Below are 14,160 nucleotides of genomic sequence, written 5' to 3'. Positions count from 1 at the left end.
AGGGCTGCCAAGAAGAGCAAGATCTATCAGGCTCTGAGCTGCTGGTGCGTCCCGTGGTGTTGCTTTCTCTGGTACACTGTAACATGCTGCCCTTTCTGGAGGGCTGGAGAGCCAAGAGCCTTCCAAAAGCTTCAGTTTCTCATTCAGAGCCCGTCTGAGCTTCAGTCTGTAAATTGGAAAGAAAGTTTAAGCAAAAAATTGGCCTTCCCGTGGAAGTTCTTGTCCTCTCCAGCCCATAAATTTTAATGGGAATCGGGCACACTGAATCTCCAGGCAGCTGTGCAGATCTCAGCCTCTTCTGAAATGAATCACGCTTAATCAGGCCTGGAGAAAGCTCCTTGTTTATCCAGGTATCTGGGATGGCCCCTAATGCTTGGTTTTATATCCTGTGCCTATTTGATGAAAGTATGATTGATCCGTTTATTTCAAGATGCTGTTTGCAGAGGGCTGTGGGGAGTTCAGGATGATAATGCTGTGTCTGAGCAGCATTGCCTAAATTAACTAAGAAAGTCGTCTGGCTGTGGGCAGGGTCTGGTTTGCCTTTCTGGTGGGTGTTAGTGCTTTGGTTTATCCAAGTTCACAGGCTGGTGGCCCAGGTCACACTGCAGCTCCCAGGATGGACCCAGCAGCTCCTACCAGCTTTTGGAAGGGCTGATAATGGGTGACTCTCCTGAGATGCCACTTTTGGATCCCAATCCTTTGGGTCTGATGGGACTACCCAGGCCCTCGGGTGTACCAGCTTCCTGGCAGTATCTCGTGAGCATCAAGGAGATGGTGGCTTTCTCACAGCACTTCAGAAAGACAGATGTATGGCTCTTGTGTTGCCTTGGTGTATGTGCTTTGCCCACCTTGATCTTGTATCTCCTGCCAGTGTTGAGCCTGGATAACCTTCGTACCAGCCTGGCCTGATATTTCTAGTTCTGGTGCTCCTTAGCATCTTTTGGCTGGAGAAACACCCTGGTTGGTGCGTGTCTTTTTTCCATGGATGCCTGGTGAACCTCTGCTCCTTCAGTTCTCTCCTGCTGGGAGGGTGACTTTGGACTGATGTCCCCTGGCTGTGCAGTGACAGCTTCTCAGGAGCCGTCTGTCCACTAGATGTCAAACCTCTGCTGCAAAAGGGGTGCTCCAGCTCGCAGCAGAGGTTGCAACCACAGATGACGTGCAGGGAACAAAGTGGGATTTGAAGTCTGACATGGGCGAATGTCCACTGATTACCTCACTGTCCATCTGGGGAAAGTGTGGGATTTCAGCTTGCTTTCCCTGTTGAAATATTTCAAATTAAAGCAGAGTGGGAAAGGAATGCATGCTTTTTTCCCCCCTTTTTTTTTCCTGGAAGTGTATGAATTATTTCAAGTGAAAGGTTTCGAGGGTTTGGTTGTCCTCCAGCTGAAGGGTTCAGACATGCTGCCAAAGGGACTTCCAGATTTAGAAATAAACTTACAGGGACCTGATTCTGATCATACTTTTACACCAGTTTTTATGGGAAACACCTGCTTTAACATGAATAGCTACTGATCATCGCGAGCATGATTTGAAGCAGAATGTTCCCCTTGAGATATTGGTGGGGTTGGAGTACAGTCAGGACCTCTGTTCTCGTACAGCTTGGATGTCTCTGCTGCCGTTGCTTGCTAAAATGATGTTTAACAACTTAGAGCAGGAACCTGGTACTTCTTTTGTAAAGTCAGGAAGTTTCATTCTGTGTTACTTACTTTATTGACTTTTGGATCAAGAGATCCCCACTGGTTGCTGAATACAGGGAAGGTTATTGCTTTACTTGGTTTTGTGTTCTTTTTCTCTGTGTATTTGCACTGCCAAGGACAGGAGGTGGATAAACCTTGGGCCTGACCCAGTTGCGTTCCTTTAGTGGAACCTATTGTGAAGGTATGGACATAGCTTAGGGTGTTATATCTGTTCCCCTGTGTGTGTCTGTGCCCTGAAGGGTTGGCAGGGCTCCCACACTTGGGTGCCCCAAAGTAAGAAAACTCTAAGTAGTCCAAAGTCTGCTGTGATCCAACCAGGCCAGGGAGCTGAAAGCATCCATCCAGCCCTTGCCACGTGGTGATCAACTTAGGTCTCAAAAATCCCAACAATCAGGGTCTCCTTTTGTCTTAATTAAGGAAAAAAAAAAAAAAAGATATATACTAGTATGGTCCTTAGTTCAAGTGTGAAGAGAAGATTCCTGTTTGGGATTATTTTTAGTCTCTGAAATTATTCATGAGGCTGCTTTTCCTGATTTATGACAATACCCAGCACATCGCCATGTAAATGACTTTTAAATGGAATGTTTCAGCAGTTTTATAAGAATTCCTCATGTGAGGGGAAAATAAACAGTTTGTCACTTACCAGACTCTATTTGATTATTAGATTTGTTACTATAAACATCAGGCTACGCTTCCTTAAGCTGAGGCTGCTGGAGATATATGACTTCAGAGAGCCATACCATTAAATAAAAACTAACTTGGCATGAGAAATCAGCACGGGATTGATCAGGCCCGTTTCCCCACTGGCCAGATAGATCCTTGTTGGCCAAAAATGAAAATCTGATGTTGAGATTAACGTGACTCCAGTCTTTGAGATCTCATTCAAAGAGCAGACAGGCTATGAAAGGTGAAGCAAATGGGTTTGGCATCCTGGAGTCCTGGTAGAGCACCAGGCTGTGCCATACGTCCATGGTGTTCCGTCTCTGCACGAGCACGTCATGGTGCTCGTTACTGGTCTCGTCTGGTATTTGAAGAAGTCAATGCAAAGTGATGAGCAAGAAAATAAATGTAGAGTGGTATGGTGAAACCTTGCAGTTCTGGTGAGGGGTCTGGATGGGCAGAGCGTCGCTGATGTACACCAATGCCTTTTATATGCAGGCACCAGAATGGAAGGACTGTCATGTGAGTGGAAATACAGCCATGGAAATTCATCAGCCTATTGCTAAAGGGGTGTAAAAAAACCTCTCAGACCCTTGCGGATCAGGCCTAGAGAGTAAAACCTTAACCCGATAACTGCATGGCAGCTTAGGAGCTTCTTATAGGACTCATCCTTTTCCCTTGAGCTAAAATGCATCCTGCATGGAAAGGAGTTTTCCTTAAGCCCAGTGATTTGGAGGAACATCCTGGGCATAAGGACCATGAAGAGTACTTGGGAAGTGGCTGGACATTGGTGTTGGGCTGGCTGTGTTTCGAGGGCACAGTCTGGTGAATGGCAGGTTGTGAAGTGCAGCGTCAGATGCCTTCAGACCCCGGTCTCTGCAGTTGCTGATCTCACACGCCACCAGGTCTCCTGCACTGGATCATGCCGTCCCCGGGTGCACATGGCATGTCTCTGCTACGCTTGGAGGGAAATTACACCTGCACTGGGATGCCGACAGCCAGTGACACGTGTCCCATCACAAGGCTCCAGACACCTCTTTGAACCCCTGAAGGTCCCTGCTGCAATGCACCCTCTCACCAGGAAGCATGAGGGATGCGAGAGTTACAGACAGAAACGAGCAGAGAGAAAAATCAACCATGAAATTGGTAATTTTAAGAGCTCTACGAGGGAGGAAAATGCTTGTTGTTAGACACCATGTAATTGCACTGCCCTGGGTTACCAGTTTATTCAGGAATGGTCCTCACGCTTCCTGACTCTGGTCTGCAAGGACCTGGGACGAGCAGAGCCGATGAGAAGAGTGAGATGTCACCATGACATGGACCAAGGCTGCACGTTTGCACCCCAGGATGAGCAGGGATTATACTCCCAAAATCTGCAACCCCGCTGGCTGTGTTGCTGTGGGTTATACAGAAGAGAAGGAGATGCACCCTCATCCCATAGCACAGTTCCCACATTCACTGTGGCTGGGACAGCAATTCTTACCGAGCCCCCACTTCTCCTCCCTTGCACGTTGATGCAGGACTCACTTAAGGTGGATGACTTGTGGTAATTCACAGACCTGATATGATTTTTATGATCGCAGCCTCTTTGTTTTGCAAAAAGTTCACTTTTAATTGAGCCCCTCTCCTCCCCCAAAGCCTTTCATGGAAAGATAAAACATAGTGCTAAGGATTAAAAAACTTGGGACAAACTGCCTTTCCTCCTTGCAAGGGATGGCTTATGCCTCCATGGGCCTTGAGCGCTCCCCTGCTGAGGTGCTACGGCTGTAATGGCATTTTCACAGGGTGTGTTTCTGGCTGTCCTGGGATGGTGATGAGTTGAATATCCACAGCGCTGATGCTTTTGCTGGTGGGCATACAGGCAGGATGAGACCTGAAGGATGTATAAAAGGGTAAATGGTCTAAAAGGTCATGGAGGTAGCCGAGTGGGTGAGATTAGGGTTAGGGGGAGCCTGTCCCTTTTTCCACTGCAGCAGGTTTGGCTGCGATTCCCCCAAATCCCAAATTCATCCTCTGTCCCCATTCCTCAGCAGCACTCGGTTTGCCAAGGGCAGGAGCCAGGGAGGGCACAGGCAGGAGCTCGTGCTTCGTCCGTCACGGGAATTAAACTGGAATTAGTGACAGAGCCGAGCCTTGTGAGTTCGGCAATAAATCCTCCCGGGAATATGGTGTTTGTCTGGGCTCTACCGGGTGAGCTGTCACGGGGACGGGCCCCTCGGAGGGGATGATGAGATGCAGGACAGCCCAGCTGCGGAGCAAGAGCTGCACGGGGAGGAGGTGCAATCCCCCAAGACCACATCAGCCATTGGGCTTTGGTCATGCCCAAGGGACACAGTTGGGGCACCTGCAGGCAGGGGTCATGGAAAGTAGGAGAAGCAGGATCTTAGTACTACCACCGCACCTCAACTGGGACTTCTTCCATCACTTTTGATGACTTCTATCAGTGCCAGTTCCCTGGCTCAGGCACTGTCCCTTGCTGGGGATGATGCCATCCCTGCTGCTCTGAGGTCCAGAACACATCTCAGTCTCTTACAGAGTACCTGGTCCCTGGCACCACTCTGCTCGGAGGGTTATAAATTGTGATTTTTACATGCGTAGGTTGTTTTGCTGATACTTCTTCTTTTTATTCCTCCGTGAAAAGCTAACACTATGTTGTAAAAATAAATCTCTGGCCTTTTGCTTTCTGAATAGCAAAGGGCCGACGTGTTAATAGGAGGGAGGGATGGGGTGGCCGGCTGCCAGCGGGATGTGCTTCTTCCCTGGGGCTCCGCGTGCCAAGATGCCATCAGCCCGGCTCCGGGAAGGCTTTCCTGCAGCCACGCGCTCTCTCAGGGCAGAGTTTTCTAACTTGCCTCAGGTTGGAGGTGAATCACACGCAGCTGCCCGAGAGCGGGGGCCTTTAGGAGGAGGGAGGTTTTGCTTGGAGCAGGGGGGTCCTGCAGTGCCCGCTCCCATGGGGCACCACATGGCACGCACGCTCGCCCCCCCCCCTCCTCTTCCCACACCCCTGTCACTGCTTTTGCCACCAAGTGGAACTATTCAATTATTATTTCTGGATGCAGAAAAGGCCGCTTTCTCCCCTTGGGCTGCAAATGAGTCTTTTCGTGGACATCTTTTGGTGCATTTCTCCTTTTCTTTTTCAACACAAAAGAAGTTTAGAAGTTTTCTCCCCCTTACTTTTGGCAAGGCACATCTCTGTATCTTTATCCTTTTTACAACTTTGGATGTTTAGAGCTGTGCTGAAACCGATCCCAGGTTTCGGAGTGTGTTTCCGTGTGTGGTTTGTGTTCGGTGTCAGGGCAGCAAGACGTGGAACGCGGCTGTCCCATCAATTCAGACCTCTTCACATTCATCTATAGTGACCCATCACAGAGGGATTATTCCATGTTGGTTTAAGATGAGCAACAAAAGTGTTATAATCCTAATAATGCCCTCTTTAAGCTTAGCTCATTTCGACGAGCGTGTGGCAGCAGCCCGTGCATGGCTGCGAAGCCAGCGAGCTCAGCCTTGCTCTTCCCAAAGGCTGGTTCCCGGCAGCGGCCACTTCTCCTGGCATTTATTCACCTCCCGGGAGGCTGCAACAGGCTGAGGCCTCTTTTTTAAGAAAGTACTGCTGAAACTTGTTCATCCCCATCTTTCCTTCAGATTAACATTTTGGTGTGATGCACTCAGATCGGCTGCTGATACGGGTCTAGTGGAGCTTCGCTGGACTGAAGGGCCATAGCAGGCTTGGTAGGGACTGTAGGGAAAACCCACATATTGACACTAAAAACAAAAAAGCACGTTGAAAAATGGAACCTATTCACTGCCTAATGACCATCTATTATTTCCCTTTCCCATACTGTTTTAAAAACAACATATGAAACTTCTAATGCTCAAAGGATCACTTTCTGCTGTGCAGCTGTGCCGTAGATAATATGCAGCACACGTTCATGCTCAGAAACCCAATAAAACTGGTAATTAGCCCCTGAAACAAATTAGAACAGAAGATACAATTTTATTTTGCATAGTGCCTTTTCTGCAAACTGTGTCTCAAAACACGTTGGAGAGTTAAGTAATGCAGAGCTTAAATAATAAGCGCACTGGGAGAGCAAATTAATAGGAAAGGATGTATATTGCTGCAAAGCGGGGAAAATCGAGGTTGGGAAGAACTGAGGTCGCTTGTGCTGGTACCATGTGGAGCTCAGGTCGAGCCTCGGTTCTCCTTGCACATTTGCCCTTCTGTGGTTTGGTCCCTGTGAGTGTCAAGGAGGGGATGTCTGCCTGTGGAGGGCAGGGCGGATGGAGGGCTCTGGCAACGCAGTGTGGGCTGAGCAAGCTGAGCCGCGAGATGGATGAGGTATGTACAGCAGGCTATAAAATTAAGGAGGGCAATTTTAAGCCAATTTGTTCATCTTTCCCTTTCATGGCTGAAGACAGAGTAGCTATTGTGCTGCGGCTCTCTCTTCCACTCCCTCTCTGCCTCATTGACTCAGCAGCTCGCTTTAAATCTCAGCTGAAACCATAACTTTTTCTCCTTCCCTATAACTCTTACTCTCCTTTTCCATGCTATTATTTTTAATGCTAACTTTGTAGTTGTATTTAACACTGGGCAGCGCCGAGAGGATACGGAGTGTGAAATACGGCTGGACTGCAGCGTGCTGCAACATCGTGAGCAGGAGAGTCAAGGACTGTTGACCCTTTTCTCCTTATTCTCCATCCATGGAGATAGGGCTGCTGATAAATCCTCTAGTTTTTGCTGAACGTTATGGGGAAACTTGAAGAGTGTGTGAAAAAAGTTTGTAAAATGTGTATGGGTCCAATGGATCTAATCTTGGACACATTAAATCGATGACAGTTTGAGCTTTAGGGTGTCTGTACCTTATCTTACTAGAATGGAGCTCAGACTTGGGCCAGGTTGTCTTAGCATCACAAGGAGAAAGAGGTAAAATTGGGAGAAACTAGAAAAAAGGAGTTTCTAAACTCACCCTAAAAAGGGGTGAGCACCAGAGCTCAGAGAAACCTTGTGTCATGGTCAGAAGAGAGCTGCCACAGATCCCAATACTTTTGGGATGCTGCATGATGATGGTCTCCTTCCCCTGTCCCTCTCCTCCAAGCTGTCCCCATGCCTGGTGGAAACCCACACACCTAGAGTCCATCATGAGCCTCTTTGGTGGATGTGTCTACAAGAGCAGCACAATACGCCATTCATTTTCCTTGGAGTTACGTGGTTTCAGAAGTGGATGTTGGCCAGTCCGCAGGACCTTCTCTTAATCTCCAAGCCTGTTATGACCTGCACGGTTCTGTTTATTTTTCTTAAATTGCTGTTGCATCTACAATTTCTCAGTTTGTGTTTGTTTATTTTTTTTAGCACATTGATCTGGATGGTTGTTTGCTTTGAGAAAGCCAAGCTGGTTTATTGAATGGAAATGTGGATGCAGGTGTCGTGGTCCAAAAGTAGAAGCAAGGCAAGGTTGGGGGAAACACTGTCTTTCTTTAGGCCAAGTGATATAGCAATGAGGGAAAAAAAAAACCATATCCAGCTTTTTGGGTTCAGAATCACGTCTTGAGCAAGACGTGCAACTTGTGACGTGGAAGCTGATGATTTTTGTCCTTGTGGATGGGAGACGTTAGCTTCTGCATGTAAATTGCCCAGGCACATCCCGAGAAGAACGCCTCTGCACCTGAATTACGGCAGGGGTTGCAGTAGAAGGAAGCTCTGCTTGCAGCAAGCAGAGCTACTGCATGGCTGTTCCCTTCAGCCACTAAAAGTCTGTGGTGACTCCAGTAACTCTGTTACAGGTATTAAAGTAGTAGCCTGAGGAGGAAACAGTATTTTTCAGGAAGGAAGAAACAGGTTTTATTGTGGGGTTTACGCCTGACTCAGGATGAGACATGGCATGCTGCTGCAGGGAGGACGTGGTGGTGACCTTGCAGGAGGCTGGGTTTGTGCCAGTTTTGCAGACTTCAGGCTTTTGAAAGCTATAAGCAAATGACAGACGTTAAAGCCAGAAGTTTTAACAGGAGTGAATGACTTTTAGGTGCCTATATCAGCCAGCCGGGGCTAGTTGGTCTCTGGTTTAATTGAGGGCCATTGAGCACCTTGATGTCTGCAGAAGTTGTTGACTTACAGGTCAGGGCTGCTGAAAATTGGGTACAAAGACTCTTGAGCTAAATACCTCAGGGTCTCCAGCTGGAGAGTTTTGGGCTCATAATGTCATTGTTGCTGTTCCTGTAGAAAGATTGTTTCGGGAGATCTGTAACCAACTTCTGAGTGATCTCCAGGTTGTGTTTGTTTCCTCATGCTAGCTAGATGCTAAACCAAGGCCGTGGCATACATTCATGGCTTTGCTTAAAAAGAAGTGGGAATGCTTGGGCTTCTTCACTTTTAAAGCAATCTTAAAGATAACAATACAGTTTCATGAACCATCTTTTCCTGAAGTAGTCTTTCCTCTTCACACAGAGAAGGAACCTTCTTCCCTCATCTCCGCATGCTTATTTCCCGTTGTTTTGGTGTTCTGGAAAATCTTCCTTGTACAGATCATTAATGAAGTCAGATATGCGAGATCTCGGGAGGAACGTGGCTTTCCCTATGTTTTTAGGCCATTTATATACCAAAAGAGGCCTGCAGGGCTTTTATATGCTGAAAGATGAAACCATCTCCTGAAGCCTCACTGTAGAGGTTCAGAGTGATTTTTGGGAACCTGGAGCAGTTTTTGCAGTGCTTTTAACTCTTGCTTTAGTCTGATGGGATTTCTTCATCTCATTATGCAGCAGATAAAATACTGTCCTTGAGGAAAGGAATTACTGTTTTATACAAAGACTTAAAATACCTTGATTTTTCTTTCTCTAGAAGCCTGCTTATTTAAAGTGAATTTTGGCTGTGGTGATAGGTACCAGAATGATGGCCTTGAAACCTGAGTCTTTATCTTACAGGAAAAGCACAGCTTGGGCAGAAATGGTGCAAGGTGTATTATCAGTTTGCCAAAGTGTCTCAAATTCTATCTACCTTGAGGGAGCATCTGAAAAGGACAGGTCCTCTGTGACTTGAAGTCTGCGCAAATGGAGGTAATTGCAGCATAGGTATCCTGGGAAGCTTAGGTCTTCAAGACCATGGTAGCATTACAATACCACAATTTCTAAAGACCTACATTAACCCAACAGCAGTATTTAATAGACATAACAAGTAGCATTTAAAAATCCTTAGTCTAATCCTACCCAGGGTAAATTGTTTTTAATTCCACTTGTTATGCCAATTAAACACCAGTAGTAGAGTAATACTTTAGGTTAAAGCTAGAGACGTTTCTAAAACTATCTTGCCATTCTACATTTCAGTTTTTCTGGCAGGACATGTGGTATTTATTGTGTGCCTCAACAGCATATGCACATCAGAGCTGAGAGAGCCATGGAGACCTGATTGACAGGAGTATTTCGCCTTTCTCTGCCATCTTCTGAAGTGCAAACTCTGTGTCCTTGAGGCCTGAGGGGTCATTGTGCCTCTCACTGGGTGTGTGACAGGAGAGAGAGGGACAGTCATCTGCCTTGTCTCCAGGTTCTAATAGCAGTGGGGTGTTTCATGTTTGCATGGTTTCCCTGTAAAGGATCCGGGCTTCCTAACAAGGATGCTGCAAGTCCAGTCCCACCAGGTACCGGGGGCTTCTTGCTCTGCAGAGCATCCCTCGTGGCACAGAGCATCCCTCACCATTTTGGGTAGCCCTGGGTACCCACAGCCCGTGCCTCTTGTCCCCATCCTGCCTTCATACAGCACAGCTGGACTGTCCGCAGCACTGAGCCAAGCAACTCCCTCCTGAGTCCTATTAATATCTTTCTTCTACAAGTCTCACAGTCTTATTATGGTGAATAATGAAAGCATATTCCCTGACCTTTGCTCCTTCTATCCAAATTGCATTCTAACAAGTATATGTATTTTTGACCCATCACATGATGGGAAAAAGACTCTGTCCTGTTCAGACAGAATTAAAAGAAAGTCAGATTTGAGACCATATTGAGATGAAGGCTTTCCTGTTGGCAGCTTGGTAATTTGCTGACTGCTGTCTCTTTCTTTTCAGCCCCTGTGTTGTGATGAACTTTAGCAGCATCCCAAGCAGTTGCAATAAAGAGAGGCTCTGAAGGGAGCTTCTTGCCTTTGTCGTATAATTGCTACAAGAAAAAACAGGGTTTATGATATCCGGGGCTAAATTTATTAAAATTGAAAAAACAAGTAATTTTAGATTGCGAGCTCTTTGCAGGAAGGACTGTGTTTCTAGTCTGTTTGTGCAACACCTGGTGTGATGGGATCCCCTTCTGTCTTGGGCTTGCGGGTACTTCTGCATTATGAATATCTCATTGTTTAGTTAATTTGTTTATGGTGGTTGCTGTTCAGAGAATTTTAAGATGCTGGAGGATTTTATTTGTAACTTAGGAACCTTGTAACAGATCTGTGTTAGGTGTAGGTCCACTGCTGTGGCACGAGGATTCCCCAAAGGGGTCTCCTTCTCCAGAGGAGAGGCTGCAGAGGGAAAAGTTTGGAAACACTGCCCTAACAAGTAGAGAGAAATGGCCATAGGCCTGAGTATTTATTGATTTTATCAGATCTTTTGATTATTTGATTGATGACTGATGATTTGATTTTGATATCTTTTGATAAAATCTATTGATTTTATCAGATTTTATCTCTTACATCAGCAGTCTCGTGTGGTGAACACATTTTGCGATTTATGTAAACAAAAGAACTTTTGTGTGTATCTATAAAAATATATATATGTATAAAAATATAAATATATGTATCTCCCAAACCTGTTAATCTGCACTATCTGACAGTTTCTCTGATGTGGGAGCCTCTTTCAGCCAAAATGTCAGTTTTACTATTTGGCATCTAGCTGAGAGATTAGGCTGGGGGTATAGGAAATAAACCCTGTCCTGGAAGTTTGACAGCAGTAGGCTGGGATCTAATATTTGCATGTGAAATGTATTTGGTTAATATTGCCTGAGACTTTTTATTGTAACTGCAGAGGATAAAAAACCATGGAGATGGTTTGATTTGTTTGATATTTGTATTAGTTTATCAGAAGAGATTATATCTCATTTATGTAAAGCAAGCAAACGTGAAAAAATAGAAGCCATACGGTCTTCCCCCAGGCTTGTTCAGTTATTATACTATTATTACAGTTAAATCAATATTATTTGGCTTTGAGAGGAACAGCTATTGTTATAGAAGTGCTCCAGAACACTTAATATTACAAACACTACCTAATTGTCCTGTGAGCAGTCTCATTGAAATCCATAGGAAAAATCATAGGAACAGGTTTGATATTAGCTCTGTTTTGAACTATGGATTTGGGACAGCTTTTCAAATGCTAGAGCTCTCGTGTTGAGAAAACACATGCAGAATATCGGCAAAACAAAGCAATGCAAATGCTTTTCCACCCCCTTTTTCAGCAAGGTGTGTTTAGCGCAAGCTTGGGGTTTTGGGGACTGGAAGAGGCACTAAGGCATAAAAGGAGACATCTTCTCCCAAGAATATTTATACTGGAGGGATCAAGTATTGCAGTCCCTTAAATTTGTGTTGCTCCACAAGAGAGAACAACAGATGGAAATGAAGGAAACCTCAACTCAGCTGGAAAAAAGGGAATGCTTATTAAAAGAAACAGGAGTTCTATGCTGCCTGACCCCATGGCGCATATTCTGCAGGTGCTCATAGGGGATGCTCTTTCTAGTCCGGATGATTTACCACTTCCCTTTTGCAGCTCCCAGCAGCATTATGCTACAGGTGTTTCCTTGGTCGCAGTAAATTTGCTGTTACAGTGGAGAACGTAGAGATTTCCCACATTTTTATCTAAGCCCTCTTAAAAGTTTGCATCTCCGTCCCTGTCCTCTCCCAAGTCAGACTCACACTGACATGTCTCACTGACACCTGAACTGGGATGTGCGTAATGCAGCAAGATTTCCTGGAAGTACAATAAAAACCTCAAAGCTGGGGTATTCCCTGCCCAGACAAGGGATTTTTCGGGAGCGAGGGAGCACGTCATGTTTCCTGGGAAAGCTGGGAGGGAGGGAGCAGCGCTGGAGTTTGGGTCTTTTTCTCCCTGCTCTGACTTTGCCCATATTTTCCACCTTCTGCTCCTCTCTTGTACGTAGTAACACTTTTTGCAGCCCAACTGTGTTTTTAGGACAAGAAGAGAATTGCGGTCTCGAATCCGGGGCGAACAAATTTAGCAAGCAGAAAGCGGGTCTCGGTGGCAGGAGATGAATAGAGGGGATATGGCAGCACCCGTTGGGGTGAGCAGGAGGGAGAAAGCATCCGGGACTGGAGCCACATTGGGGCTGATTTTTGCTTTTACTCCATTTTAATGGAGAAATCTTATTTTTACCCTTTGCAGCAGCTCTTGGGCCACAGTGTATTCCTTGGCATGATGCTGCCCTGCAAATGGGGTGTGTTCACCCTAACCACTTGCTTTTATTTTATATCAGGGGTTAAAAAGGCAAGTTTTGGAGGTGGGCGATGGGGAGGTGGGGGGGACAGTGCTGTGCTGCTCCTTGCACGTGTGTGTATCTTCCCCTCCCTTTGATCAGTCTTCCCGGAGGATTTTCACACCCACGCTCAGAAAGAAGTTGGTTTTTTTGGGGGAGGGGGGGGGAAGGGAGAATTATTAATGAGTTTGGAGCGGTTGCCATGGGAACCTGTTGCTAATGAATCTCTGGGGTTTCCTCTCCACCTTGAGCCACGTTTCCTGGTAATAGTGTTCCCATGGCAACGAATGTCACTGATACCCTGGCTGGCTCCTGGGCCACCTGGGCAGATAAAGCTCCTTATTATGTCAGCCAGGGGGATTTATATCGTGTAAGCAGGCAATCAAACCTGCCGTCCCTTCTCCTGCACCTCCTGCAAGTTTGTAGACTTTATTTTCTTTTTTTTTTTTTTTTCCCCAAAACAGTTTTAACATTTCCCCAAAATTCCAAACCTAATCTCTTTCCGTCTGCTAGTTTTTTTTGCCTAAAGCCCATCATCGCTGCAACCTTTGCCTCCCACACCAGTGCTTGCTATCTCCCGGCTGCCTCCTCTTCCTCGCCGTCTGCCCTCCACTGACTCACTGTCTGGCCCTGTGCTGGGGCGAGCCGGCGCCGAGCATTGCGGCAGGAAAGCCTGGGAAATGTGGGAATTTCTCCCCAGCTCTTTGTGGTGGGCTCAGTTGCTGAGTGCGGGATAATTAGCCACAAAGTAATTAGTTCTCAGCCCTGTGGGTTTTCTTTTTTTCAAAGGGTGGTGGTCCCTTTGAGCTGGTGATGTGCTTAGCTGGGTGGCTTGGGCTCTCTGTGGGTCTTTGAACAGTCACACGTGTAGCTGATGGAGGGTGAGAACTTAAAACGTGCTTTGCCTCTCTCCAGCCCTTGCAAATGGGGTGGGAGCTCTCAGGGCAGGGGGACAGGGTCAGTGCCTGGCACAGGAGCTGGGGGCACAGTAGGAGAGGGCACGAGCTGAACAAGTTGCGCTAGAGAATTACCTGCTGTTGGGTTTTAGGGTTTGTTGGTGGTTGGTTTTTTTTTTTTTCCCTTAAACACATTCTTAGGTTTAGGTTGGTTTTTTTTCCTGTTCCCGTGGCCCAGAGCAGGAAGATGCTGCCGTGGTACCCCAAACCATGCAATGGCCAAGCTGGAATCTCTGGCTGGAACCAGGAGGGTTTAGAGGCACTATGGAGCGAGGGCCATGCTCAGCTCCCCATCGCCTGTCCTACAAAAGTTGCTCGGTTTCAGATCTGCACTTATTTGTCTGATGGTATAAAGTGGATTGGTTGAGGAGCTTTGGCCCAGGCTTGCTCTTGTG

General features: G+C 46.5%; 1 protein-coding gene across 1 annotated transcript in view; it reads left to right on the top strand.

Moving 5' to 3' along the window:
- Positions 1-14,160, top strand: part of CACNA1H (calcium voltage-gated channel subunit alpha1 H) — a 252,290-nt gene that overhangs the window by 13,928 nt on the left and 224,202 nt on the right. The window lies entirely within an intron of this gene.

This window comes from Numenius arquata, chromosome 14, assembly GCF_964106895.1.
Source record: "Numenius arquata chromosome 14, bNumArq3.hap1.1, whole genome shotgun sequence".
NCBI classification, from domain to species: domain Eukaryota; kingdom Metazoa; phylum Chordata; class Aves; order Charadriiformes; family Scolopacidae; genus Numenius; species Numenius arquata.
Note: the sequence above shows the minus strand (reverse complement) of the source record. Positions and strands in the feature narration are given on the sequence as shown.